At 41.4% G+C, this 4,497-nt stretch overlaps 1 pseudogene; it reads left to right on the forward strand.

Moving 5' to 3' along the window:
- The first annotated feature begins 435 nt into the window (after positions 1-435).
- Positions 436-3,570, forward strand: LOC149816771 (uncharacterized; annotated as a pseudogene).
- The last annotated feature ends 927 nt before the right edge of the window (positions 3,571-4,497 follow it).

Here is a 4,497-nt window from a genome sequence, read left to right on the forward strand (position 1 = left end):
GTGTTGTAGCACCAAACCCCACAAAAACTCAAAAACCTAGGAACTCTGATCATTTCACGTGTCATAGAAAACATCACTGTTGAGCGTGCATTGCTCGACCTTGGGGCAAGTGTCAACATCTTGCCGGGTTTCTTTTATGACAAATTTTAATTAAAAGAGATAAAGCCAACACTTATGACTTTGCAGCAAGCAGATAGATCAATCAAGGTCCCACGAGGGATTTTTGAAGACATTCTAGTCAAGGTGGAGGATTGTTACTTCCTTGTCCACTTCATTATTTTGGATATAGAGGGAGTGAAGAACATGCGATAGACCCCCATTATTCGTGGACGCCCCTTCCTAGCCACCGCCAATGTGTGTATTAATTGTCGGACTGGTGTGATGGATGTTTCATTTAGCAACAAAAAGAAGAGGCTAAACATTTTTCATGCGACAATGGGGCCTGCCAGAGAGGAGGCTTCTTTCGAGGTTGATTTCATTCAGGACCTCGTAGAAGCAGAGCATGCTTAGTTATTGAGTGATCCACCTCAGGATGATGATGATGAATCACTCGAAGAGGACCACCTAGGATTGATTGAGAGTCAGACATGTGATTTGAGTTGGACCTGACACCTCGAGCCACTTCCCTATTTGGCGAAAAACCCTGCCCGATCGTCCATCGAGAGTCCCCCAGAGCTGGAGTTGAAGCCTTTACCGGCCTCACTCAAGTATTCCTTTTTAGGTAAGGACCAGACTCTCTCAGTCATTATTTTCGCGGACCTGACCGATATGTAGGAGTGTCAGCTATTACAGGTCTTGCATGAGCATAAAGAGGCAATTAGATGGTCAGTCATAGATCTGAAGGGGATAGATCCTTCCTTTTGCATGCATAGGATTATCATGGAGGAGGAGATTAAACCCTCAAGAGAGGCGCAAAGGAGGCTAAATCCCCACATGAAAGAAGTGGTGAAGAAGAAAATAGTTAAATGGTTGGACGCCAGGATCATTTATCCCATCTCCGACAGTTAGTGGGTGAGCCCTACCCAGGTTGTTCCCAAAAAGTTTGGGCTCACCATGGAAAAGAATGAAAAAGGAGAAAGCGTTCCCATGAGGACTACTACGGGATGGTGAGTATGTATAGATTATAGGAAGTTGAACAATGCAACTTAGAAGGATCACTTCCCGTTGCCATTCATTGACCAGATTTTAGAGAGACTCGCAGGACAACAGTATTTCTGCTTTTTGGATAGATATTCTGGATACAATTAGGTGGCCGTGCATTCCAAAGACCAGGAGAAGACGACATTCACCTGTCCTTATGGCATGTTTGCTTATAGAAGAATGTTGTTTGGACTCTACAATGCCTCCAACAACTTTTCAGAGGTGTATAATGGTGATTTTCTCTCACATGATGGATGACGTCCTTGAGATTTTCATAGATGATTTTTTGGTCTATGGCTCTTCATTTGACAATTGTCTCCAAAAGTTATCTTGTGTGCTTCAGTGTTGTAGGGAGACAAATCTGGTGCTCAGTTGGGAGAAGAGTCATTTCATGGTGCGACAGGGGATTGTTCTTGGGCATATTGTGTCCGAAAAAGGGATTGAGGTCGATAAGGCCAAAGTGAAGACCATTTCTAGATTATCTCCACCGACCTCTGTGCGGCAAGTGCGATCATTTTTAGGGCACACAGGTTTCTATCGACGGTTCATCAAGGATTTTAGTCAAATTTCTCGATCGTTGTGCAACCTACTATCGAAAGACCAGACATTTATTTTTTATGATGCCTGTTTGAAGGCATTTATGGTCCTAAAGGAGGCCTTGACTACAACTCCGATTCTTCGATCTCCTGAGTGGTCAGTGCCTTTTGAGATTATGTGTGCCGCTTCTAATTACGGTGTTGGAGCTATTCTTGGACAAAAGATAGAATGGCGATCTCATGTTATTTACTACGCTAGTAGGACCCTCTCTGATGCGCAGTTGCATTATACCACTACAGAGAAGGAATTGTTAGCTGTAGTTTTTGCGCTTGAGAAGTTTCATTTTTATTTGTTAGGATCCAAGGTCATCATTTACTTAGATCATGCTGCATTGCGATATTTGATGAGTAAAAAGGATGTCAAACCGCATCTCATTCAATGGATTCTTCTGCTGCAAGAATTTGATTTCGAGATTCAGGATAAGAGCGGATGTGAGAACCTTATAGCAAATCATCTGTTCAGACTGATAGTGGAGACATCCACTGACCAGGGACAGATTGCAGATTCATTCCCAGATGAACAACTCTTTCATGTCAAGCGTCTACCCTGGTTTGCGGATATCATCAACTTCTTGGTGACCGAAGAGTACCCCGTGCATTGGAACCATAATGAGAGAGATCAATTTTTCGCGCAGGTAAAGCACTACTTCTGGGAGGAGACAGAGTTGTTTCGATTATACCCAGATCAGACGATTGGAAGATGTGTTCCTGATGAGGAGTATGACTCCATTCTATCTTTTTGTCATTCATTGGCTTGTGGAGGCCATTTTTCTAGCTGGAAGACCACTGCAAAGGTCCTTTAGTCGAGATTTTGGTGGCCGACACTTCATAGAGATGCTCACGAGTTTTGTAGGAGGTGTTTGCGTTGTCAGCAGATAGGTCGCATCACCAAACGTGACATGATGCCTCTCCTCCCTATCGTGATTGTTGAGATTTTTGATGTTTGGAGAATTGATTTTATGGGTCCTTTCTCGCCTTTGTTTGGATATGTCTATATTTTAGTGGTGGTTGATTATGTCTTCAAATGGGTCGAGGCCGTGGCCACTCGGACCAATGATCATAAAGAGGTGCTTCGATTCGTCAAGCACAACATTTTTAGTCGGTTCAAAGTCCCAAGAGCGATCATTAGTGATGGTGGTACGCATTTTCGTAATGTACAGGTAACTTTCTTACTTAGGAAATACTTTGTTCATCACCGGATTGCCACACCTTACCACCCACAGACTAGTGGCCAGGTCGAGGTCTTCAACAGGGAGATCAAACAGATTCTTGAAAAGGCAGTCCAACCAGACCGCAAGGACTGGTCTCAATGCCTTGATGATGTCCTGTGGGCTTATAGGACTGCTTTTAAGACCCCGATTGGCATGTCTCCTTATCGATTGGTTTTTGAAAAACCATGCCATCTCCCTGTTGAGTTAGAACATAGGGCATATTGGGCAATCAAAAAGTTCAATTTTGATATGACCCAAGCTAGCGCTGAGAGGAGATTATAGTTGAGTGAGCTCGAGGAGATGCGAAATGAGGCCTATGAGAGTGCCAAGATTTACAAGGCTAGAACCAAGTAGTTTCATGATCAGCACATTGTTAGGAAGCAGTTCGAGCCTGGTCAAAAGTGTGGCTTTACCATTTGTGTCTCCATCTTTTTCCAGGAAAATTGAAGTCAAGATGGGATGGTCTGCCTATTGTGCATAGGGTGTTCCCACATGGAGCGATAGATCTTTTGGACCCTCTCACGGGTAGCATTTTCAAAGTCAATGAGCAGCGGCAGAAGCCCTATATTTTAGATACTGTGATAAGGCAAGCCATCGAGGATGTCAATCTCGTAGAAGCATAGGGCACACACAGGTTTGTATGTTGTACCATTCATAGGATCTTGTAAATATTCATAGAATAGTATCTTGTTTAGTTTAGTTTTTGTTTTGATGTGTTCCATGCACATAATGAATAGATCATGAGTACGAGTAGGCATACATTCATATTTCATGTTAGGTTTTTTTTTCTCGCTTTTCCCTCATTTATTGTGTCTCATGTGCATTCACTTAGTTTCATACAAACATGGGGAGTGCCACTGGGATAGTGTCATTCAAGCATGGGGGAGGGTGTAGTTTGTACACCCTGATATTTTTGTCTACGTGCTTGCACATGTTTACACATCTTTCATGAAAAGTAGGTCTTTAAAGAAAGAGTTTGAACTTATATGAATGTTAGTCAAAATCTAATGTTTTTAGAGGATTTTTAAACCCCATGAAATTTTTTTCTGACATGGATATCAAAATTGTGGTTGTTTATGTGGATTTCAAAGAAATAATGATAGATAAATGTTAGAGTTTATTTTGAATCATAAATATGAATATGCAATATTATTTTTGAAAAACTAAGCAAATGAACAAAGCGCAAAAATGAGCTCAAAAAGTGTAAAAGAGCATGCATTAGGTTGTTTGGATATATTTCATAATTCATAGTAATTGGAGTCAGACACAATTTGAAGCGTTTGAGTTTTATTTCGAAAAGGAGAGTGGAAGTCTTCGTGATCCCTAGAAGTTGGGAGCAGACACAAGTTGAAGTGTTTGAGTCTCATGTCGAAAAGATGAACGAAGGAAGTCACTTTTGTGTCCTAGTCAATATCTTTAGCCTATATTGTTCTTATAGAAAGTATAAAAGATATTAGCATTGCACATGGCATAAAAGCAGACCATACGCAAGTCATAAAATAAAAAGAGTGCAAAAAGTGTGAAAAATTGAAAATCAAGAAAAAGAAAAG

Source organism: Nuphar pumila, chromosome 14, assembly GCF_984573655.1.
Source record: "Nuphar pumila chromosome 14, dmNupPumi1.hap1.1, whole genome shotgun sequence".
Lineage (NCBI taxonomy): Eukaryota > Viridiplantae > Streptophyta > Magnoliopsida > Nymphaeales > Nymphaeaceae > Nuphar > Nuphar pumila.